At 40.6% G+C, this 25,668-nt stretch overlaps 1 protein-coding gene across 3 annotated transcripts in view; it reads left to right on the forward strand.

Annotated features, from left to right (window-relative positions):
- The window catches only part of KIAA0319L (KIAA0319 like), a 98,884-nt gene that overhangs the window by 8,274 nt on the left and 64,942 nt on the right, over window positions 1-25,668 (forward strand). Inside the window, exon 1 of one of the 3 annotated variants that reach the window (XM_055586427.1) lies at window positions 2,189-2,266. The exons of the other annotated variants lie outside the window; for them this stretch is intronic. The gene's annotated coding sequence lies outside the window, so the exon portion shown is untranslated. Of the gene's footprint in view, window positions 1-2,188; window positions 2,267-25,668 lie in introns of those variants that run through there. 3 annotated transcript variants of the gene reach the window in all.

Here is a 25,668-nt window from a genome sequence, read left to right on the forward strand (position 1 = left end):
GGCAGAGTCTTTACCATCTGAGCCACCATTCTTTACCATCTGAGCTAAGCCTACTATTAAGAGACATTTCTAAATATAAAGACGGGTCAACTTAAAAAGTATCAGCAGATGCATACTTGACTTTATCTTATAATCTATAGGCAATACATTAGAGTTTGTAATGAATCCATACACCTTTTCCAGAGGAATACCTGAGACAGAAGTAGCGGTACAGTTATAAATGACAGTCATCAATCAGATGAAATAATTTAACTGAAGCTTATCTCTCTCAAAGAGATGGGAACTGGCCAAGTGGTCAGAATGGAAATACAATGTGCTTTTAACTTTGTGTGGAAAATAATGTTCAGTTTCATGTTGCTGTTTTTGCCAAATAAATCTTCTACTTCCAATTACTGCCCGAATGCTTTATTAAAACTCTGCTTCTGGCCTTTGTTTTGGAATCTGTTACTTTTGTTGCCACCTCCTGATTGCTGTCCTCTGAAGCTTCTACTTTCCCCTTGTCCCCTGACACCTCGGTTGCCCTCGAGATGTTCCCTGAAGCCTCTTGCCTTCTCATTGTCCTCGGAAGTTGCAGTATCCTTCCTGTGGTACTTCTAGCTCTGGTTGCTCCGTGGCCACCGAAAACAGCCAGCGTCATGAGTCTTGCCACTCTTCTGTACTTCTGTTACTGGTGCAGTAGGGATATCAAAGCAAACACCCTGCTTTCCTTTGAGAAAGACCGTTCCCTTCACTTTGAAATCAGTATCCTCACCCAGTTGCTCTTTAAGTTCTTTCCAAGCATACCTAATGTTTGGCATTTCAATTCACAAACATGTTAACCTTTTAACATATATAATAACAATTCAAAAATATGTTAACATTTAAAGGGCCAGAACCAGCCTTGGAAAGCTAAACCAAGACGAGTCATTGAGGCTAATGTACATCTGAAGCTAGCAATTGGCTGTAAAAATGTTTACTATGGTTCCCTTGCTTCTGGGAAATAGACTACAGAGTTAGTAAGTATTTAGAGTACGGAGAAAAAAGATTCAATTCAGAACCAGTTTTTTAGAACTTACTAGGATTATGGTCCTGGATGAAGCACGAGGTTAATAAAGATGAGTATGATGTGGTTCTTGCCCTGGAAGAACTCCTCATTTAGCGAGGGAGATAGATGTGTAAATACTATGATGTGGTGAGTGAAAAGATGGAGGGGTGCAGTGCCCAGAGTTCTGCTGCAACCAGAGACGCGTTCAGCTTAGAGAAGAACGGGGAGGACTGAAGCGTTCTCTCCAGGGAAGCTGATGCCTGACAGAATGCTGAAGGTTGAATTTGAAGGCGATTCCCAGGCAATGGGATTGAAAGAGCAAAAGCACAAAATTATGAAACAGCTTGGTAAATAAAGGAAACTCTGTATGCAGATTAGTGCTGCTGAAATAAAAAGAGCAAAGCTGGAATGGTGACTTCTGAAGAGGTAGATGGTGGCCAGGTGATGAAGGATCTTATATACCATAGAAAGCAGCTTTGATTTTAATTGTTTAAGGCAGGTGGTCTACAAATTTTCTTGATTATGCGCTCATATCCATAAAAAAGTTGAGGATGTGTTCCAATTTTTGTTTATACATTATAAACAAGCACCATTGTGCTAAAGTCTTATGTTTATAAGAGATTCCAAAAGCAGAACCTTAATAAGACCAACTAAAAACAAATATTAATAGTTTTAATATTTTCTTTTCATAACTCCATAATTTGTCTTGTGTACCTCTGGTAAGCAAAAACTCTACTTTGGAGAACATTGCCTTAGAAAATTGGGAGCTATTAAAACTTTGAGCAGAAGAGTGATACTGGTACATTCCTGGAACATTTTTGCTAAAATACAGAAAATGGTAATGGTGCGGATGGGAGAAAGATGGCAAGGGGAGGGAGATGAGGGCTAGAGGTAAGGATATCTGTTAGGAAGCTAATAAAATAGTCCAGGAGAAAACTGTCTGTCTTCAAGGAACCTCTCTCTCACTGAAAAGAGCAGTTTTACTCAATATAAATCAGTAGATACTGGATTAAATAGATAGGTAAAATTTAGGAGTTCTGTAGTGAGAGATTAGAGGTATTTTTTAACTGAGGTATAATACCATTATTTAATTCCAGAACATTTTATCTCCTAAAAGAAGCCTCATACCTGTTAGCAGTCATTCCCTGTTTCTCCCTTCTCTAGCTTCTGGAAGCCACTAATCTACGTTCCAACTCTAGGAGTTTGCCTTTTCTGGACATTTAATATAATTGGATTCATACAGTAAGTGGCCTTTTATGTCTAGCTTCTTTCACTTAGGGCCATGTTTTCAAGATTCATGTTGTAACATGTTTCGGTACCACTTTCCTTTTCGTAGCTGAATAATATTTCAGGTATAGATTTTGTTTTATATAGTAGAGTTGCTGAATCATATGGTAACTGTTTAACTTTTTTTGCTTACTACGGCAGCTGCATCGTTTTACATTTCCACCAGCAGTGTATGAGGGTTCCAGAACATTCCTCCATGTCCTCACCAACACTTGTTATTCTCTGTTTTTTTGTTTGTCATAGGGGAGGTTGTTGAAGATGAGAAAAATCAGGGAAGGCTTTGTGAAGGAAATGGAACTTGGCTTGGGCCTAATACGTATCCGGTTTGCCAACAGACAAACCGACGCAGTAACAAACAAGGGCCAGTCAAACAACCAGATGGGTGCAGATCATTTATTTGTTTTATTTTTTTATAACTGCTTATTCATTTCACAAATATTTATTGAGCCAAGCATTGTTCTTTGTGAGGGATCTCTGGCCGGGTTCCTGGCTTCGTCTTTCCCAGCCAGGGAAGCTTTCTGAGCAAGCACACCACATTTATTGTCTCTGTTTTCCCGCCTCTGTCCTCTTCTGAACCAGTGAGGTCTGGCTTCTGCCTAAAGCCTGGCCTTTACCGAGCTAACCATGGCCTCCCTAGTTTGACACCGTTACTTTTTACTCAATGCCCCTGCTGCGTTTGGCACCTTTGGCTGCTTTCTGGATGCCCTCTCCTCAGTTGCCTTAAGTTACAACCATGCTTTTCTTTGTTCTCCTTTCAGCTGATGGATCGCACTTTCTAATTATTCTTCCCTCAGTCTCTTCTCAGTTTGTCCCTTAAATGTTTTGTTCTTCAGAGTTCTGTTTCTACTCTTTCTTGTGTGCCCACCATGGACAATCTCATTTTTTCCCTTAGTTGTAACCTGTATGCTCACTGCTCCCAAATCTATATGTGTTCATTCACTTCTCTGCTGGACCGCAGACCATGTAGCCACCTGTACGTCACATATCTCCAACTTAATGTATCAAGACTGAACTCATCATCTTTTACCCCTCTTCCTCCTTTATTCCCTGTAGCAGTACAAAGACTGTGTATGCCATGAGGCTCCTCTGTCTGAGATTTTCCTGGCAAGAATGCTGGAGTTGATTGCCATTTCCTCCTCCAGGGTATCTTCCCCACCCAGGGATCAAATCCATGTCTCTTGCATCTCCTGCCTTGCAGGTGGATTCTTTACCACTGAGCCACCAGGGAAGCCCCCAGTGCAAAGACCATCTCAACTCATTCTCTGAGGTATATAAGTCCCTGAGTCATTCTATACTCCCTTTTCTCCTCCACTTTCAACTTGCTGTTTGCAGAGTGCCGTCTCATGTTTCCACGTAGAGTGCTCTATTCCTCTGCCTGTGCCGTTACCATTCTGCCTGATGTGTTCTGATTCAGGTAAACATAAACTCCTCTCTGGTGCTTTCCCTGAAGCCTCTGATTTGAACTTTTTCTTTAATCTTCTCATACTATCTATACATTGCTTTGTTATTATGCCATATTGCACTGTGTGGTTTTAGGCTTTGAGAGGAGAGGTTCAGAGTAGGTCTTGCCCTTGAATGTGGTTCTTACTCCTAAAGGCCTTTCTAGTGCCTGCTGGTATGTGTTGTTAGTGTGATTTCTTCACTTTGGCAGAGCCGGAGTTCTAGAATGCTCCTTATTCCTACCCCAGCACTGCTTGACTTATAGTGTTTCTGTTTCCTTCTCATCGCTGTAGCATCTAGTATATCCAAACCTTTGTGAGCCTTTATGTCCCAGCCCTCAGCCTTTTGGGATTTCCCTGTTTTCACAGCTCCTTGTCCAGTGTCCCGCCACTCAGGTTCTAGCCACACTCAGAGCTCTGCCACTTGGCCTTGATGTTACTCTGTACTGTTTGGGTCCCAGGTTTCTGTGCTGTGGATGAGAAACTGTTCCTTAAAAGAGAACTGGGCAACTTTGGGGCTCACTTCAAGTTTCCCTTCTCCCAGGGATTGTAACCTTACACTCTTATCTCCTGATGGAAAGCAGTTGTCTTAAGTATTCTGTCCAGTTTTATAGTTATTTGTGTAGATGATGAGTCTTGTACCAGGATACTCCATCATAGCTGGGAGCAGAAGTCTACTATACTTACTTATGTGTCTACTTCAGGAAGCTGTCTTACTTATAATTACTTACTTGACATATAGCATGTGAGTGAGTGAGTGAAGTCACTCAGTCGTGTCTGACTCTTTGCGACCCCATAGACTATAGCCTACCAGGCTCCTCCGTCCATGGGATTTTCCAGGCAAGAGTACTGGAGTGGCCATTTCCTTCTCCAGTAGCATGTAGTAGGTAGCAATAAAGGTTTGTTGGGTTTAACCTAAAGATAATGTTTGAGATAGGACCACTTTGGAATTTATATGTTAAGGAGAATCAATCTTTCCTATGCTGTTTTTTCAGTCTTGGTCCATTAAGTGGACACTTCACTTCCCAGGAAGATTATTTTTGTTCTTTTCCCCCCGACCCCTTCTGATTCTCTCCAGGAATGAAAAAGTGATTTTTCTGATTAGTGGTACTGGAAAAGAATTCTGTGGTGGGGAATGGCTAGTCTTGAGAATTTCCATGTGTTCTCTCCCTGCCATGCTCTAACTGGTCTGCCCATGGCAGGGCAGCCTATGTTTGTCCAGTTGATAAGTTGTAATTCAGTATAGGAAATTATTAGGAAATGCATTTGTGATTGTACATCTAAGCTATGTTCTCCAGGCACCTTATCCCTTATAAAGATATTTTGGTCTCCATGTACCTCTAACTGCCATGTTTTATTTTTTCAATTAGTCCTAAACTCTGGGTGGGAGAGATTAATTCTGACCCTCACCCCCACAGAGGCTGCAGATGGGACTCGGGCAGCGTCTGGCTTAGCGAGAGGCCTTCCCCCGCCGGCTGGCTGCCGTCCCCATTTTGCCCTCATACCTGCTTGCATTTGCCCTTGGCGGACAGAAGGCACCTGAGCTCACTTCCTCCTCTGCCCCCACGTGTTCGTTGCGCTGTGCTTTGAGAGCTGTAGCCCCTGGTGTGCCAGTCAGACCAAGTGGTGTCTTTTTCCTTTAAGAGAATGATATATTTCTCTTTTTTATATTAGAGAAAAGCATTTTCAGGAAACTTTTTAGGTGGCATTATATCGCTGCTCTTCTTGTATCTGCTGGGCACCTAATTTAAGGTGAATGACTAATGGACTATATACCTCATAGCAGTGAGCCTTCAGCAGCAACTTTTTCCTGCCAAACTGTCCTATATTCTTAATTATATTGCAGTACAGGAAGGTAATAAATTATTAATCCTAAATCTGTCTCCTCAGATTGTGATAATGACTTGCGTACACGGCAGCTGGGGGAAGGTAGGGTTTTCTGGCTGTTAACATAAACCATACAAGCTCTTTGATTCTAAAATTCAGCTAGCATTGAACAAGGCTGTGGCGTCTTTTTACATCACAATTTAATTGACCTAAGTAAGACCAGTCAAAAATATCTTAAGTTAGCCTCTCTCCCCATGAAATGAAGTAATTGTCTCTTGCTTAAATACTCTCCAGTAAAAGATAATCATCTTTTTTGTCTTTTTACCCTCTTATTTTGTATTGGGGTATAGCCAATTAACAATGCTGTGAGAGTTTCAGGTGAACGAAAGATAATCATCGTAAGTCCTTCTCTCTCACTCGGAAAACTGTAATTCTGGTGGGTTGTATTTGCGCTTTATGCAGACACAAACTTACTTCCTAACTTGTGTGACAAAGAGGGTTAAGAAAGTGGTATAATTAGGCAGTAAATCCAATTCAATTTAAAAACTGTTTTAAATTGACTCTCCTAGAAATTCCTCAGGGAGGAAATAGTAAAATAGTGGAGGAATTTATAAAAACAGAATAACAAATACAGGACCAAAATATGGTCTTTTGGCTTATTTTGGAGGTTGTATAAAAGTCCTACTAATTGGAACAGCTTGCAATTCAAGGCATTGTGTGGAATGAGCAGGAATGTGATCAAGACTATGTGTGTGGTTACTCTTTGGACATCTATGCTTCGGTGAGTAGTGTTAACTAAAAAAGATGCACAGTGTGAGAGTTGTGAGTTGTTTTATTTGGGGCAAAATGAAAACTGCAGCCTGGGAGGCAGCACCTTAGATAGGTCTGAGAGATTGCTCCAAAGAGGCATTGAGGGGAGAGTCAATAATATATAAGATTTTGGTGAAGTCGGAGTTCAATGCAATCATGCACTTAATTTACAAAAGGTTTTCTGCTGCTCAGGAGGAGCTTATGTCACCATGAAGGGTGCTTTTCTAGATATGAAGAGATGGAAGGGTTGGGATCATAAATCAGTTCCTGAAAATATCTAATTATCTAAAGACCTGTTCCACCAGTTTCCCTGGAGCAGCAGAGTGCTTCACTCTCTACCCTGAATTCCTCTCAGGGGTTGCTGAAAGTCAGCTGCTACAGCAGCAGCAGGATTCATTCTCCACAGAGGTAGATGGCACATGCCGCTGTTCAGTCTCTGGCAAATGCTCTTGGCAAGTGTCAGTTGTAGTTGACAGTAGTATTGAAGGGTTTGGGTTGAAATGCACAGCTCTTGGTTTGAGGGCCTACCTTTTGAACTTTCTTTCTGATCCTCCATCCAGGAACTGCCTTGAGAAAAGTCAGCCCATGTTGTTAAAATCTTTTAGCCACTTTTGATTCCAGATAGTGCTGGATATGTTTTAGAGAGAAGTTATAAGAATTGGTCTTGACCACCTACCTAGTTCATCAGCTGAGCAAGAAACCGGAGGCAGAGTGGTCAAGACCCTGGAGCATGGACTTGGGAGTAAAACAAGCCTGAATCTGAGCCCTGCTTCTATTATATACTGGGTGGTATTACTGAAATTCACTTTTCATCAGATTCTTCATCTACAAAACAAGAATGACAGTACCTCTGATACGGTTGTTATGAAGATTTAACTGAAATGTTTATGCAAAGTGTTTAGCCTTCTCCCAGGTACATAAATAACAATTTAGCAAATGTTAGCAGTAGTCATTATGATATAATGACATAAAAAACTCTGACTAGTTGGATTCTTGTCTTATCCTGAGACGACCCAGTTGGCAGTGGATTTGAGGTCTCTGTTGGCTTCTTAAACCTCTAGTGGGACATCAGTCCCCACATTTTTTGAAGTATACTGTAGGCAGCTGGCCTTTCTGCATTGTCAGGAAAAGTAGGCCTCCATTCAGGTCTGAGGTTGGTTGAAGCCCATGACAAAGTGAACTCCATTTGTATTTCCTGTAACATACCCCTGAGGAGCAAGACTGGCTACTTGTTTGGTCCTTCAGTCAGGGATCCTTCTCCTCTGGAAGAGGGCTCTGCTCTGCTGGCCCTCAGCCCTGGTTCACTTCCCCCAACACTGATGATCTGCCCATGTTTGGCAAACTCTTGTCCTAGGCCAGGTTGGTTCTTATAGTCAGGGCAGTGTTTTGCCTGGGGCTACTCCAATAGCATTTTTGGATTTTATGTCAGAAGTAGCTTGCAGAGTTAGTTCCTTCCTTCAAAACGTATTTATTGGGTGCCTGCCATCCTAGACATTAGAAATGCAGTGGTGAGGAAGGCAGACATGGTCTCTGCCCTCTTGGAGTTTGCAGCCTAGTGATTCCTTGGCCATTACTAGGGAAAAGAAATTCTCTTCGACAGGGGTGATGTTACTGCTATCAAGGTTCCCTTCAAAGAGGCAGAGGTCTCCCTAGGGTCTCAAGGTAATTCAGTGACAAGAGAGACCCAGTTTTACTTGCAGAATCCTAAGAGACTAGAGAATGTGATGTCTCAGGCTGGTCTTAGGAGAGGAACCTTCTGCTGAGAATTGTGTAGGTGAAGCCCCTGTCTATTCATACAGTATATCCAGCTTTCCTTTCAACCCAGCCCACTCTCTCCACCATTAATAACCCACATCCCTGAATAAGCGGTGAGGGTAGTTATCTGGAGATTAGGAAAAAGCGTGACAGCTGCAGCCCCTGCTCTGATTTGGAAGAGCATGTGTGTCTTCTGGTGATGTCATGGGTATTAGATATACCCAGCCAGTCAGCTCTGGAAAATCCTTTTTACATCAGGTCTGTTAGTAGGCTATCAGGTGAACAGTCCCTGTGCAAGGGAAGCACCACATTTTATTAGTCCTAAACTTGTCTGGTCAGTCACAAAAGAAAACTATAAAATACCCAGGGATGATAAGAAATCATGAATGTCCCTGAATAATGAATTAACAGGCCTTGTTCTAGCAGAAACAGAAGCAGAGAGGAATGCTGGCCAAGGCCTATCCAACTCCACCAGCTGCAGACTCTGCCCCTAAAGATGGATGCCTAATGTGGCTCATCCCATTTCCTATTTTAACACTCTCCTGGCAAATGACAGGAGTTTAGGAATGCTTTCTTTCTTCCAACTGGCTTAACGTTATACTTTGATTCAGATCCAGCAGCAATTTAAAATAAATGCTTATGGATTCTCTCACTTTTAGGTAATAAGGGGAATTACCAGTCCTGGAAGATGAGGAGCTTATACTGATTGGGTTTTACTTCTGTACTCTAATTTCAGATTTAGGCTTAAAACTTTGAAGGGACAGCCATTCTGCCTATAAAGAAAGAACTCTGTTTCTTCTTCTTTTTTTTGATACAATTGAGTGCTTATTGTCCTTAACTGAGGGCAACCTGAGTCAGCTGGAAGCTTATGGAAATTGGCCTGGTAGAATGAGTGAGTGTTAATCAGAATAAATGAAGCAACCTTGTAGAGAGATGCGGAAGAGCCAGGTTCCACTTCAGAAAGTTGCATCCTGCTGGGTCAGTCTGTGGCTTTTGGCCTGAAGCAAAATAGCCCCCTGTGCTGAAGCACCACCAAGCTGCTCTTCTAGCCGTGCATTCCCCTTCATCAGTCTCTCTAGCTGCTTGGTTTTTGTTTGATTTCTTTAACTGTTTCTTTTTTTATTATAAAAGTCATGCATGCTTAATGTAGAAAGTTTAGGAAATTATTATTCCAGATAGAAATAACTATTACCTGTGAACCCCATCGTGAACCTCCAGATGTAGTTTCAGGGATACCGCAGAGGAAGTTCTGTCTGTGAGGGCCTTGTTTGCTCTGCCCAGTCCCCACTTACTGGAGGCCCCCGTGGCCCCAGCCACCTCTGGACCTGACGGAGGGAGATTTTCTGCCCTTGTGGAGGCCCCGCCCCAGCCTGACAGAAGCTTCCGGCTCTTCCTTTCCTCCTTGGTTTTCAGAATTGGTCTTAGCTGTGCTCTCCAGAGTATGCTCATAAGCTGCACCCTGACGTTTCTCATGATGCACTTTTCAGATAATTGGGTGAATTTTCATATTACCTCTTCTGTGAAAGGTTAAAGGGAGGGCTTGATCTCTAAGCGCAGGTAGGTAGATCTAGAGCAGGCTGATTTGCCCAGGATAGTCATGGCAGAAGGAAAAGTTTTCTGGCCTTTTCATGGAGAGTTTCGCTGACAAGCATACCCTCCTTTCCTTCCCTAAGCTGTTTGATTGAGCTGTTTCGCCCCCACTCTTTCATATTTCATGTGGGGGTTGCTGCCTTGGTAGCATGGCTGCTTCTGTCATTAGGGAGGAAGAGGTAGAAGAGTGAAGGCCTTCCACAAACAGTGTGTTTTCAAGGGTTTTCTGTGTGTCTGTGGGGAGTGTGTGTATGTGAGAGAGAGAGCAAGAGGCCAAGGGGCATTTGGATATCTTTATTGCCTGCCTAGAATTAGTGTCACTTTGAAGCCACAGAGAAATATTGCCATTTTACAGATGAGCATAAGGAAAGGCTATTTCTCTGTGGCTAGATAGAGTCTGTACTAGATACTTGGGTAGGGAGAAATGTTGACCATTTTGCCCAAATTTTTATTTCTCTCTGTTGAATGTGAGAATTACAATCAACTTGAAAATGGAAGTATAGGAGAAAAATACCTATATATATATATATATATATACACACACACACACATTTTTATATATATGTATTTATGTGTGTATGTATGAAGGTATCATAAAAATGAAGTTATTGAGAGCCACACATCTGCAGTAAATAAAAACCAAACAATACCAAACAATATCTGAATGTCAGTACTACATAATGTTACTGACTAACTAGATTACAGTGTTCTAATACACTTTTCTAATATTTGTGATGTTTGGTGCTTTATGTATATTGTTATACGCTTACTGCATTTTTAATACTTCTCTGATGCTGCTGCTGCTAAGTCGCTTCAGTCGTGTCCGACTCTGTGCGACCTCATAGACTGCCTCCTACCAGGCTCCTCTGCCCTGGGATTCTCCAGGCAAGAACACTGAAGTGGGTTGCCATTTCCTTCTCCAATGCATGAAAGTGAAAAGTGAAAGTGAAGTCGCTCAGTCACGTCTGACTCTTAGCGACCTCATGAACTGCAGCCTACCAGGCTTCTCCATCCATGGGATTTTCCAGGCAAGAGTACTAGAGTGGGGTGCCATTGCCTTCTCTGAATACTTCTATAGGATGCTTAATTCAAATAATTAATGATAATTAATATCTAGATGGTAAGTATATACTATAGATACATATAATTCATGTCAACAAGCACTGTCCCTGGCTAAATAAAACCCACTTCCCTGCCATTGGAGTGTTCACACCAGGGAGGCAAAGATAGATGTAGAGACATAAAAAAGCATGGTAAATTCCAGGCTGTGTTGTGGGAGCACAAAGAGTGGTGCAGGGAAGAGCTGAACCCTGCTCTAGCGGGCTGGTGAGAGAAGTGATACTCTAACCCCTTTGAACTTCTCTCAGATTCATTTGACGTGGCTTTTACCCTACAGAGCTCTTTCACTTCTCTGTTGCAGAGGGAAAGGTAAAGGGAAGAATATGTACAGCTCTGTAAAGTCTAGAGAAGAAGAGCCCTAGGAAGATTATTTTTATTTCTGTACAGATACAGATAAGCTTTGGTTTAATTTAAATAAACTGGCTCTTAAAAATTCTAAGAATACTAACTACTCATACAGTTTTGCTTTCATTTACACACCGATGAGAAAGCATCTGTAGCTTTGCATTTTATTTGCTATAAGCAAAAAGTGGTTTGAGATATTTAAGAATCTGAAACTTGGTAGTATTGAGTCCTCACATGTCCCAGTTCAGCCCACAGCAGTTTTTTTTTTTTTTTTTTTAATGAGACTTACATAATACTCCAAAAGGAGAGATTTTTTTTAATAGATAAATTGACATAAAATTTTCCTCTATTGGCCATATCTGCTGAAGTAACACTTCATGGTTTGCTATATTATTTCCTTATTTCTTCTCACGCTTACTGCTGTTTTATTTGATTTATATATCTCTGCTGCAGCCCTCTAAATGACCTTCTCTTTAGAAACAACAAAACCATCCAGCAAAAAAAGAGAAAAAGGGAAAAAAAAAAAAAAAAAAAAAAAAAAAAAATCCCAAACCCACCAAAACCAAAAAAAACCTTCCCCTGAAACAAAACAGTGCTCTGATTCAAGGTTCATTGTGTGGGTTTCCAAAGAAGGTTGGTATGATTGTGAATGCAAATAATTTATCAGCCCTGCAGTCAGAGACAGCAATCGGCTGCAGGTTCTTAACGATAACATCTACAAGTGGGCTGTATAGAGAATTGCTTGATTCTTGGCATCATATCCTGCAGCTTTTCTCTTTGGGGAAAAAAGTCTTTCTTCTTAAGACCACTTTTATTCACAGGCCAAAGTTGTCTATTATCATTTGATACCTGTGCTTTTTGAATATGAAGACAGTGTTACACAGAGAGATGTGGGCTCCTTCCCGCTGTGGCTTGGAGGCGTGCTCTCCTTGCTGACAGCGTTCTCCAGAGTCTTTTAGTCATAAGGTGGTGGGAGAAAAAGCAAAGCAGGAGATTCTGAGTGTGTGATACGCAGCAGTGTAACCCCCAGTCACAGTTTCTCTTAAATACATGGTTTAATCATTAGCCTTCAATCTGCCTTTAAATATTATAAAGCTCCTGATGACTGGCTCTTTTCTAAGCAGGTGACTTTATGGTAGGAGAGCTATTTTCAGCGATACCAGCATTTCGATTCTTATTCTCACTTATGACTTGGTTGTGAAAATGGCTTTCAACTAAATCTTAACAGATACATCTTTTGAAACTTTATAGCAACCTGTCCAATTAATGCAAACTTTTGATTTATTAATAAGTATCAGGTAGAAACTAAAAGTGATAGAATTGTGGTGGACTGGTTTCCATTCATCTAGGTGACCAGAACTTAGATGCGTCCTTTTCTTTTTCTTTTCATCATTACTCAGGTGAAGGGAAATTGAATGGATCTAAATGTCATCGGTGATGGATGACTATTTGCCTAGTTGAACTGGGAAGCTATTCTCCACTGATGCTTTGTTCTGAAAGTTCCATGGTGAAAGCCTATCTTGCCTTTGAGTGAAGTGGAGTGGTCTGAAATAGATAACTCAGGGAACTGGAAATCGGTTGGTCCTTTCATGAGGAAAGATTGCTTTGTGATTTGAAAAGATTTTTCAGTTCGGTGTTAGGCAGGAAAGGCTGTATCCTAGCTGGTTATGTTAGATTCCATTATCTCTTTTTTAATCCATTTGGCTTTTCTTTAGTTTCTCATTTTGCACGTCTCTCGTCATACCTGCCGTTCAGTGCTCTCCCCAGTTTAATTCAAAAAGCTCTTTCTCATTTCTTAGTGAACTGAGAACTTTGGTTTTCTCTCCTATCCCTCCCTTCTTTTAGCTAAGGAAATGAAATAACATTAAGAGTCTGACTAAAACTTAAGTAATTCCATATTAGAACGGACATCTTTTGACAGATATTGTTAGTTAAGAAAATAACATAATTTTAAAAGTTTACCCAATTTTTAAATACATTTAAAGATAATTCTTTGAATGCCTACTATGTGCCAAGCATTTTGCTCTGTCAACAAATACAGAGAATGTTCTGCAAGAGAATACGCTAGTCATAGCAAACACCCTCTTACAACAACACAAGAGATGACTGTACACCTAGACATCACCAGATGGTCAATACTGAAATCAGATTGTATTCTTTGTAGCCAAAGATAGAGAGGCTCTATACAGTCAGCAGAACAAGACCAGGAGCTGACTGTGGCTCAGATCATGAACTCCTTACTGCAAAATTCAGACTTAAATTGAAGAACGTTGGGAAAACCACTAGGCCATTCAGGTATGATCTAAATGAAATCCCTTACAATTATACAGTGGAAGTGACAAATAGATTCAAGGGATTAGATCTGATAGAATGCCTGAAGAACTGTGGCAGAGGTTTGTAACTTACAGGAGGTGGTGATCAAAACCATCCCCAAGAAAAAGAAATGCAAAAAGGCAAATAGTTGTCTGAGTAGGCCTTACAAATAGCTCAGAAAAAAGAGAAGTTAAAGGCAAAGGAGAAAAGGAAAGATATATGCATCTGAATGCAGAGTTCCAGAGAATAGCAAGGAGAGATAAGAAAGCCTTTTTAAGTGAACAATACAAAGAAATGTAGGAAAACAATAGAATGGGAAAGGCTAGAGATCTCTTCAAGAAAATTAGAGATACAAAGGGAACATTTTATGCAAAGATGGGTACAATAAAGAACTGAAACGGTATGGACCTAACAGAAGCAGAAGATATTAAGAAGAGGCGGTAAGAATACACAGAAGAACTATACAAAAAAGATATTAATGACCCAGATAACCATGATGGTGTGATCACTCACCTAGAGCCAGGCATCATGGAGTATGAAGTCAAGTGGGCCTTAGGAAGCATCACGAACAAGCTAGTCGAGGTGATGGAATTCCAGCTGAGCTGTTTCAAATCCTAAAAGATGCCGTTAAAGTTCTGCACTCAACATACCAGCAAATTTGAAAAACTCAGCAGTGGTCACAGGACTGGAAAAGGTCAGTTTTCATTGCAATCCCAAAGAAAGGCAATGCCAAAGAATGCTCAAACTACCGCACAATTGCATTCATCTCACACACTAGTAAAGTAGTGCTCAAAATCCTTCAAACTAGGCTTCAACAGTATGTGAACAGAGAGCTTTCAGATGTACAAGCTGGATTTAGAAAAGGCGGAATAACCAGAGATCAAAATGCCAACATCCTTTGGATCATAGATAAAGCTAGAGAATTACAGAGGAACATCTATTTCTGCTTCATTGATTACAGTAAAGCCTTTGACTGTGGATCACAACACACTGTGGAAAATTCTTCAAGAGATGGGAATTACCAGACCACCTTACCGGCCTCCTGAGAAACCTGTATGCAGGTCAAGAAGCAACAATTAGAACTGGACATGGAGCAAGAGCTTGGTTCAAAATTGGGAAAGGAGTACATGTATTGTCATCCTGCTTGTTTAACTTAAATGCAGGGTACGTCATGTGAAATGCCGGACTGGATGAAGTACAAGCTGGAATCAAGATTGCAGGAGGAATATCAATAACTTCAGTTATGCAGATGACATCACCCTTATGGCGGAAAGCGAAGAGGAATTAAAGAATCTCTTTATGAAGGTGAAAAATGAGAGTGAAAAAGCTGGCTTAAGACTCAACATTCAAGAAACTAAGATCATGGTATTCGGTCCCATCACTTCATGGCACATAGATGGGGAAACAGTGACAGACTTTATTTTCCTGGGCCCCAAAATCACTGGGGACAGTGACTACAGCCATGAAATTAAAAGACGCTTGTTCCTTGGAAGAAAAGCTATGACAAACCTAGACAGCATATTAAAAAGCAGACATTACTTTGTCTCCAAAGGTCCATATAGTCAAAGCTATGGTTTTTCCAGTAGTCATGTACAATGTGAGAGCTGGACAATAAAAAAGGCTGAGTGCCAAATAACTGATGCCTTTGAACTGTGGTTCTGGGAAAGTCTCTTGAGAGTCCCTTGGACTGCAAGGAGATCATACCAGTCAATCCTAAAGGAAATCAGCCCCGAATGTTCATTGGAAGGACTGATGCTGAAGCTGAAACTTCAATACTTTGGCCACCTGATGGGAAGAGCCGACTCATTGGACAAGACCGTGATGCTAGAAAAGATTGAGGGCAGTAGGAGAAGGGGACGACAGAGGATGAGATGGTGGGATGGCATCATCGACTCAATGGACATCAGTTAGAGTGGACTCCAGGAAGTGGTGAAGGATAGGGGAACCTGGTGTGCTGCTGTCCATGGGGTCGCAGAGTCAGGCATGACTGAGAGACTGGATAAGAAATACAGAAGTAAAGGTGAAAATCCCAGCTCTTCAAGACGGCAGAATGTTGAGGCGGACAAACGAATATGATCCAGTGAGAGAAATGCAATGGTAGTATGTAGGCTATGCAGAAGACAGGAATCTTCGGTGAAGATTTCTAGGAAGACTTTCTGGAAGAACTGGTGCCTGAGCTGAAATGAAGTGTAATAACAAAAAAAGTAATGGCAACTGATCGTTACTGAGCTTTAATTACATGCCAGGGATTGTGTTAAGTATTTTGCATAGCTTATCTGCTTTTATGTCTATTATAGCCATGTTAGCATTTTTGTTTTTACACATGAAACCGAGAAACTTGACCCAAGTTGACACAGCTAGTAAGTTGACTGGTTTGGTATTAAAACTCAAGCAGTCTTATTTCAGAGACCAAAACCTTAAGAAGAATTGTGGGATAGGGGTAAGAATATGGGTTAGATGGAACAAGGGTATTGATCTTGATATGGGATTTTCTTCTGATTATAGATTTTTTAACATAATTTTCTGAGGTTTCTGTGTGAACATCCAGCCTCACCTTGGAGACTGGATGTATTTTATTAAGCCAAGATTGAATGAGGGAGATTTTCATAATTCCTTTAGCCTGTAAAGTACAATAATAGGTGGGTTAAAAGAACATCTCTCCTCTCTCTTGTCTGTAAATTTTCCCTCTTCTAAGGAGATGTTATGGTACTGTTTTTCTCCTTAGCAGTTTGCCACAATCTGGTACCTTTGAGGCTTCTTTGCTGACAACCTTATAAAAGAATTTACTCTTCTAAGTAGTCTTAACTAGAGAAGTGCTGAAAGGCTCGGGTTTTGTGATTGAGTCCTTGGAAGCTTGTTTTTCCTTCTAGCAGACTGTCTAGAGTTAATGTGAACAGTGGCTGAAAGGTAACTGGTGGGCAGCTAACTCCAAGGAGAGTTTGTTTTTGATTAGAATGGTCTTTGGGAAAAATGGAAACGTTCCAGTGAAGGGAAAGGAGTCAGAATATAGACACAAAGCCTATTGATTCTTCTTTAGCAGTAGTTTAGTTCCAGCAAATCACCTAAACCATGACATTTAACAAACTGTGCTCTTAACAAAGCTAGGCACACAGCAAAGGCAATGAATAGTATTTATTTTTCTTTTCTAAGGACTGCTTTGTGAAGCTACTGCTACCTTTCAATCTAACTTGTATGAATTGAGGAAAAAAGTATCGGCCCTTTTGAAAAGGAAGAGAGAGGGCAATGGTTATTACCCTGGCTTTTTCACAATACCTGATTGCGCCCTTCAAAGGATTCAGTTACCTACTCTGCCATGCTTTCTGAATAAGTTAACCCCCCGCAGGAGAGAGCTGGTGTGGAGAGTGACACGGAACCGTTTTTGTGTTTGTTTATTAGTGGGTGTGCAGGTGACAGGCATGCTGACAGTCAAAAGAAAAGTGGGGGCTGCCCCCCGAGGTGGTTTGTTTTGAACAGTTTCTGTGAGTTGTTTTTGGGATTGATAATATGCCTGCTTGTCTCATTTTCACATGGCAGCCATATTGGCTGAGACCCGCTGCTTCTGAGAGAATATGTACTTCTGGTGATAGCTTCAGGAGGACAGATGGTGTGAAGCCGTAGCTCAGTCACTGCCTGAAGCCCAGATTGAAAGCTTTTACCTTGCTGCTTGGTAATAGTTCATTGTAGGTATAGTTACGAAAGGAAAGCATTGCATGGATTCTTGACCATATTATAAAATTGTGCGATTTCAAGAAAAGAATTTTAGTTTCAATGGATGTTAAAAGTAAGTGCCAATTTTATCTATAAAATATGCTAACTATGTATAGTTTTCCACAGAAACTTGATTCCCCCTTAATGCCCCCCCCACCCCTTAATTCCATCTCTTTGCAACCCCATGGACGACTATACAGTCCTTGGAATTCTCCAGGCTAGAGTACTGGAGTGGATAGTTTTTCCCTTCTCCAGAGGATCTTCCCAACCCAGGAATCAAACCCACATCTCCCTCATTGCAGGCGGATTCTTTACCAGCTGAGCCACAAAGGTAGTCCCCTTAATTCCCAGGAGAATTTATCAGCTGCTCTTTTTTTTTTTTTCCTCAAATAAAACCAGTGGGGCATTCTCTTTACTCCCATTCCTACCATCTCAGCCCTTCCATTGGGATACTATTTAGTGAATTTGGTTAAAGTATGAACTTCCAAATGACCTTAACAGTATGGTTCCCAAGATGTCAGTGTTCTGTCTCTACTTCCCTTCTTGGTTGCCAGTCAGCAGTTTCCATGTTAGCTGGAGAAGTCAGGCTCGTTACCTGAGACTTAAGAATGCCAGAGGCAACAACACTGTCTCTAAATATTTCCAGAGTTGTTCACAGCTTTCTAAAAGTATTTGATGAATTTCCTTCTGGCAATAATTCTTATATTCTGTAGACTTTTCTACTCTGCTGGCTTGGAGTTATGAAACCTGGTCTAGATTTTCTGCCAGATTTATTAGAATTCTGTCTTTTGAGAGGTGGTAATGTTAAGTAAGCATTGTTAGTTCCAGAGCTGCCTCTTTTGGGGACCCTCCGGGTAATTCTGCAGTCTCTACTTTGTCATAACCTTAGAAAGAATAAAGTCATGGCTCTGTTTTCACCTTGGGTAGGCTTTCTATATACTCCTACCAACAGTGAGTTCTAGACTTTCCCAAAGGGTTTTCAGTCTAAGGCTCTACCAACTGTAAGCCCCTTTCTGTAAGGATTTAATATTACTTTTGTTTAGGCCCTGGGAGCAGAGCCAGGCTATGGCGGCGTGGGCAGGAGAGGAACTGATCTAAATTTGGAGCTTATTTTCATCTTACCTTTTATACAAGTAACTTCTAGAATCCAATATTGACGCTACCAATGCTTCCCTGCTTCCTCCCCTGATGAATCCTTTATCTCAAGAGTAACAGTAATGAAAACAATGAAAATTAAATCTCGGAGAGGTTAAGTTACTTTTCAGAGGTTAAGTTACTTTTCAGAGGTTAATGAAAATTAATAAGTGATGAATCTAGAGCTGAAACTAGAACCCTTGCCTTTTAACCGTGTAAGATGATTAACCATCTTTTAACCATCTAAGAGGAAGAATTATGATCCACTGAATGAGTGAAAAAGAATTATTCTCCATCCTTCATGTTTGTTACTGAGCCCATAATAGAGCAAGGTTGAATAACATTTAATAAAAAAAAAAAAAAAACCCTCAAATTCCCACTAAGTGAACATATGAACTAACAGATCAGAGTACCTCCTCTTCTTTCTGGGAGCTATTGGGATTAATTGTTTGAGCAACACTGCAGCCAGCTCACTTCCCTCAGACCTCACCTCTTGGCAATTCCTCTTGGTCACCGTTGAAGATTTACGTGCTTCTGACCATCTGGTCTCTCCCAGGTTCTATTCCATTGAGCTAATACAGGGGATCACTTTGTCAGATAAGACTCATAAGAATCAGAGACCTTACCCATTACTAAGTTTTAGTAATACTTTTAAGAGTACAGAAATCAAGGGGTGTAAGTGAAGTAGGGAGAGTCTGGAACATCGTCTGTGAACCTGTACCAGGTTGCTCTTCCCTCATTGGACATGTCCTCTCCAGCCCAGGATAGTGGATGAGATCTCTAACTGAGGCTTCCAGTCACCTCACAAAGCAGGGGGAGTGTTTGGATTATGAAACATTTCACTTTTATACTACCAGATAGTATTATATAGCTTATGTGACATTCTTTGGGAAGCCATGGAAGCAAAAGAAGGCCTTTGTAGGACAAACCAGTTTTGTATCCCCCTTACCCCCTGCTTTTATCTCCTCCTCTTTTAGGATCTCAATTTAACCAGAGCTACGAGTGACAAACAGGGAATTAGAATTTTTGCTACCTTCTCTTCGACCTTGTAACCTCCATAAATCCTCTCGACCATTTCCCTGGAGTCTCAATGTGTTTCTGTCTCCCCCCTTCCATTGGTAAGATGCCCTCTGTTACTCGCCTCCAGGCTTGCACTGTTGTGTCCTAAGGACGGATAGGCAGCCATCCTGTCAGCATCATCAGTTTCTTATCGTATTTTTCCATCTTCTTTTTTTCTCACTATTCAGTGCCTTAACTATTATGATTTGTGTGAATCTGACTTGACATTCCCACATAAATTCATGCTTTTCAACTCACTGGCGCTTAACCACTCCTCCCTTCCTAACTTTTTAACTGTGACAAGAAACCACTGAGTTACCAAACCCTCTCTATACTCGAGCTTGTTAGTCAGGACATAGGATAGAGATCATGTTCTGAGATCTGGCTTTCTCTTGGAGAAATGCATATTTCTCCCTCTACCCTGCAGGCAGTGGTTGCTTATTCTCCCATATCCCATGTACCTCTGAGTTTGGAGGTGGAGCTGACTCCTCACTGTCACTTCTTGAACATTACTCCTCCACTTTGGTGTAAAAACTTCTCTTTGAGATTGATAACACTTCTTACCCCGAATCATTACTCATCTGAACCACCTGTCATTCACCCTCTTTCATTTACTGTGGCATATGGGCCTCATCTCTTTTCAGAGTCTTGCCATCGGCCTGGATGTCTTCAGTATGACCCTCTTAGTACCTGACTACCTGGTTTCTTAACCGGGCCACTTGACAGTTCATTTGTTTGTTCATTATTTCAGTATTTCCTTCATGCATAAATGCATTTGTTCATGCATTCATTCAAAAAGGGTTTTTGATCACCTGTTGTTGTTGCTGTTCAGTTGCTGAGTTGTGTCCGACTCTTTGCGACCCCATGGACTGCACCGCGCCAGGCTTCGCTGTCCTTCACCATCTCCCGGAGCTTGCTCAAACTAATGTCCATTGAGTTGGTGATGCCTTCCAACCATCTTGTCCTCTCTGGTTCCCTTCTCCTCCTGCCCTCAATCTTTCCTAGCTTCATGGTCTTTTCCATTGAGTGGGCTCTTTGCATCAGGTGGCCAAAGTATTGCAGCTTCTTTCAGCTTCAGCGTCAGTCCTTCCAGTGATTATTCAGGGTTGATTTCCTTTAGGATTGACTGGTTTGATCTCCTTTCAGTCCAAGGAAGTTTTAAGAGTCTTCTCCAACACTACAGTTTGAAAGCATCAATTCTTTGGCACTCAGCTTTTTTTATTGTCCAGCTCTCACATCTGTACAAGACTACTGGAAAAACCATAGCTTTGACTATATGGACCTTTGGAGGCAAAGTAATGTCTGCTTTTTAATATGCTATCTAGGGTTGTCATTGGAGAAGGTGATGGCACCCCACCCCAGTACTCTTGCCTGGAAAATCCCATGGACGGAGGAGCCTGGTAGGCCGTAGTCCATGGGGTCGCGAAGAGTCGGACATGACTGAGTGACTTCACTTTCACTTTTCACTTTCATGCATTGGAGAAGGAAATGGCAACCCATTCCAGTGTTCTTGCCTGGAGAATCCCAGGGACGGGGGAGCCTGGTGGGCTGCCGTCTATGGGGTCATGCAGAGTCGGATACGACTGAAGCAACTTAGCAGCAGCAGCAAAGTTGTCATAGCTTTTCTTCAAGGAACAAGCGTCTTTTAATTTCATGGCTGCAGTCACTGTCCCCAGTGATTTTGGAGCCCAGCAACATAAAATCTTTCACTGTTTCCATTGTTTCCCCATCTGTATGCCATAAAGTGATGAGACCAGATGCCATGATCTTAGTTTTTTGAATGTTGAGCTTTAAGCCAGCTTTTTCACTCTTTCACCTTCATCAAGGGGCTCTTTAATTCCTCTTTGCTTTCTGCCATAAGGGTGATGTCATCTGCGTATCTGAGGTTATTGCTGTTTCTCCCGGCAATCTTGATTCTAGTTTGTGATTCATCCAGTCCAGCATTTTGCATGATGTACTCTGCCTGTAAGTTAAATAAACAGGGTGACAATATACAGCCTTGACACACTCCTTTCCCAGTTTGGAACCAGTCTGTTGTTCCATGTCCAGTTCTAACTGTTGCTTCCTGACCTGCATACAGGTTTCTTAGGAGGCAGGTAAGGTGGTCTGGTATTCCCATCTCTTTAAGAATTTTTCACAGTTTTTTCACCTACAAGGTAATTTTCTGAGTCCTATGCTAGAATTGGAGATACAGTGGTGGGGGGTGGAGTGGTGGTGGGAAGAAGCCAGACATGGTCCTCTTATTCTGGAGCTTACAGAGAAGTTGTGGGGGAAAGACATTGAACAGATGAAGATACAAATAAATATAACTTTATAAGTTTTATGATTACTTTGAGGCAAAGAGGCTACAGGGTCCAAAGGATGTACTAGAGAGACTTGTCTTGCGTGGGCGTGTCTCTGAGGAAATGATGGTTGAACTGTGTCCTCATATGAGGAGTTAACTGGTTAAAGAAAGGAGGCAAGAAAATTCTGAATAGAGGTGGCAGCATGTATAAAGCCACGTTAGGAGAGGGAGTGTGGTCCATTTGAGGAGTGAATGAAGGCTGGTTGTGGAACATGATGAAGGAGAGGGAGAGCATGATGCAAGGTGGGCTAAAAGGTAGGCAGGGTTCAGATCATATCAGATCTTTTTAGGTTATGTTAAGGATTTTGGTTCATTCAAAGGGAGTGCAGCCATTGAAAATTTTATTTACAATTTTTAAATTTTGTTTTTCCAAATATAATACATATGCATTGCATAAATTCTAAAGGTATATAACCATATTTAGTGAGCAAACAAGTTTCTCAGGTACCTAATTTCCCCTCCTAAAAGCCATCATGCCAGTTTCTTGAATATTCTTCCAAAAATAGTCTATGCATATATATGTGTGTATATACATACATACATATAGACTCCCCCCCGCCCCCACACACACAGATTGTGGCATACTATACACACTGCTCTACACCTTTATTTCTCTACATAATGTTTTAATGTTTCCTGGATATCATTTCATATTATGACTATAGAGAGTGGCCTTTTCCCAGCAACTGCATAAATCTTCCTCAATTTACTTAACCAGTTCTCTGTTGAGGGATGTGTAAGTTATTTCCAGTGTTTTTCATTCCAGACATCATACAGTGACTATTTTGATATCATATCACATATTTGATAATATTTCTGATAAGTAAGCTCTAAAGTTAGCTACCTTTATTCTGTAAAGACTGAATTTCTTTCCTTCATAGCACTTACATTAGTTTGCAGTTCTGCATTTTTTATTATGTCTATTTAATCACTGTCTCCTCCATCTAAATTATAAGCTCCATCAAAGAAATGCCTAGCATGAAACGGGTGCTCAATAATATTTGTTGAGGACTTCCCTGGTGGTCCAGTGGTTAAGACTCTGAGCTTCCACCACAGCGGGTGTGGGTTCAATCCCTGGTCAGGGAACTAAGATGCCGTATGCTGTGCAATGTGGCAAAAGAAAAAAAAACAAACTAAACTAAAAAAAAGGATTGTTGAAGAGATGAAGGAATAAGGAGGTAAGGATAATAGCTAGATGGGAAGTAAGTGTGCTTTTTTAGTTAAACCTTTTATACCAGACAGAAATAATTTGTATCTCTCTAAAAATCAGAGTCATTTGAAATTTATCGGTCTCCTATGTGAAGAGTTGACTCATTGGAAAAGACTCTGATGCTGGGAGGGATTGGGGGCAGGAGGAGAAGGAGACGACAGAGGATGAGATGGCTGGATGGCATCACTGACTCGATGGATGTGAGTCTGAGTGAACTCCGGGAGTTGGTGAGGGACAGGGAGGCCTGGCGTGCTGGGATTCATGGGGTTGCAAAGAGTCGGACACGACTGAGCGACTGATCTGATCTGATTAGTTAACATCCAAATTTAGGCTCTACTCAGTAATAAATTGGAGAAGGAAATAGCAACCCACTCCAGCACTCTTCCCTGGAGAATCCCATGGATGGAGGAGCCTGGTGGGCTGTAATAGTCCATGGGGTCGCAAAGAGTCGGACACGACTGAGTGACTTCACTTTTACTTCACTTTTAGTAATAAATAGTAGTTCAAAAAAAGTGTATTCTCATACACCTGGGGTTGGCAAACTTTCTTAAAGGGCCAAATAGTAAATATTTTAGGCTTTACTAATATTGAGATAACTCTGTTGCAGTTGCTTAACTCTGCCATTAGAACAAAAGCAGCCATAGATAATAAATAAATGTGTGAGTGACTATGTTCCAGTGAAGGTTTATTTACAATAATAGGCAGCAGCTAGAGTTGGCCCTTGGACCATGGTTGACGCCACTCGTTTAATGAATCAGTAATGATAACCCTTCTTTCATTCCTGATGTTGTCAATTTGTGACTTCTCTTTTTTTTTTTTTGTCATCAGTCACACTAGAGCTTTACCAGTTTTATTGTCCTTTCAGACAACTAGATTTGTGTTTCGTTGATTTTTCTCTATTGTTTTTTTGTTTGTTTTCTGTTTCATTGGTTACTCTTTATCTTTTTCTTTCTCTGCTTATTTTGGATATAATTTACTCTTTTTTTTTTTTTGTCTTCTATGATGAAAGCATAAGATCATTATTTTTCTCCCTGTTAAAGTTTGGCCTTTACTTTTCCGGATCTTTTTGAGTGCATTTATCTACAAACAAAAAAGCTTCATTCTGAAGAATGTAAGACCATAACATATAAGTTTTCTGCAACTTGCTATTTTAACTTAACAAGGTATCATGGGGATATTTCTTCGGCTACATATGGAACTCGACCTAATTCTTTTCACTTGCTGTTTAGTATTCTGCAGTAACTATTTCTATATTGATAGATGTTTAGATTCTTCAAATATTTCACCAGTACAAACTACACTGAAATACAAGTGGGAAATTCTCCAGGATAGAAGTACACAGAATTTTTGTTAAATGTATAATTTTTGTTAAATGTATATATTTTTTTGTTAAATTTTTGTTAAATGTATATTTTTGTTAAATGTATAATTTATTGAATGTCTTCTCAGTGCTCAGAAGGAATAAACCACTTCCATGTGATTTGCCACATTAACTACATTTCATGACTTTTTCTTTGTTATAAATTTTCTTATGTTATTTAAGGGCTGAACTTTGGGGGAAAAGTCTTTCCACATTAATTTTGTTTATAATTTTGTTTCTCTGGGATTGTTTTTCTGATGTCCAATAAGAATTGAGCTCATCCTATGGAATTTTCCACAGTCATTACATCAATAAGGTTTATTTTCACTATGAGTCTTCTATGTCCAGCAAAGGTTGTATATCTGAAAGGTTTTCCACATTTACTGCAGTGATGGGGTTTCTGTCTTTTATGCATTCTTTGATGATTAATAAGAGTTGAGTTCTTCCTAAAGACTTTTCCACATTGATTATACCAGTATGGTTTCTCTTCAGTATAGATTTTCTTATGTTCCAATACAGTTAAGTTATCCCTGAAAACTTTACTACCTTCATTACATATAAAAGGTCTTTCTTCACAGTGTATTCTGTCATGATGCTCAGTCCTTCTGAGCATAGACTTTCTCACAGTCTTTACATTAGTAAGGGTTTATGACTGGTCTGAATTCTCTTACTTACTTCTCTGACTTAAAAGAATAGAGTTCTTTCTGAAGCTTTTCCACATTCATTGCATTTATAGGGTTTCTCTCTTTAATGAATTCCCTAATGATTAATAATGTTGAGTACATCTTTAAGAATTTCCCACATTCAGTACATCTATAAGGTTGTTTTCTTATGTGAATTTTATGCTGATTAAAAGAAATGAACTGCTCATAATGTCTATCACACATTCTTTATGTTTATGAGATTTTTCTGTCAGTATAATATCTCTGGTGTTTAATAAAGGAGAATTTATATTTGAAGACTTTCCTACATTATAGTACTCTTTCTCTGTGGAACTTCTGTGCTTCTACTTCAAACCTATATCAATTGTGATGCTTTTGTTTGCCCTTTCAAAGCGGACCCTTCAGAAGTATTTATTTTGCTTTAGGTCTGACATCTTTGTGTCAAACCAGTACTCTTGTGCTGTACAGGGACCTGGTGGAGCTTCTCATACTTCCATCCAGGGCTTTACCCCTTGCTTCAGTTGGGCTATTAATTTTGACTTGAAACAGAGAAGCCCCATAACAACAGATTCTTGTAGTTTTCCAGCATCATATATCCCTGTCCATGTTCATCGAATAGCATCTGGGTATCTTCATTCAATCTAAGTAAAGGCCACAACCACATCTCCAAATGTCAGTGGCC

The sequence above is a fragment of the Bubalus kerabau genome, chromosome 6, assembly GCF_029407905.1.
Source record: "Bubalus kerabau isolate K-KA32 ecotype Philippines breed swamp buffalo chromosome 6, PCC_UOA_SB_1v2, whole genome shotgun sequence".
Lineage (NCBI taxonomy): Eukaryota > Metazoa > Chordata > Mammalia > Artiodactyla > Bovidae > Bubalus > Bubalus kerabau.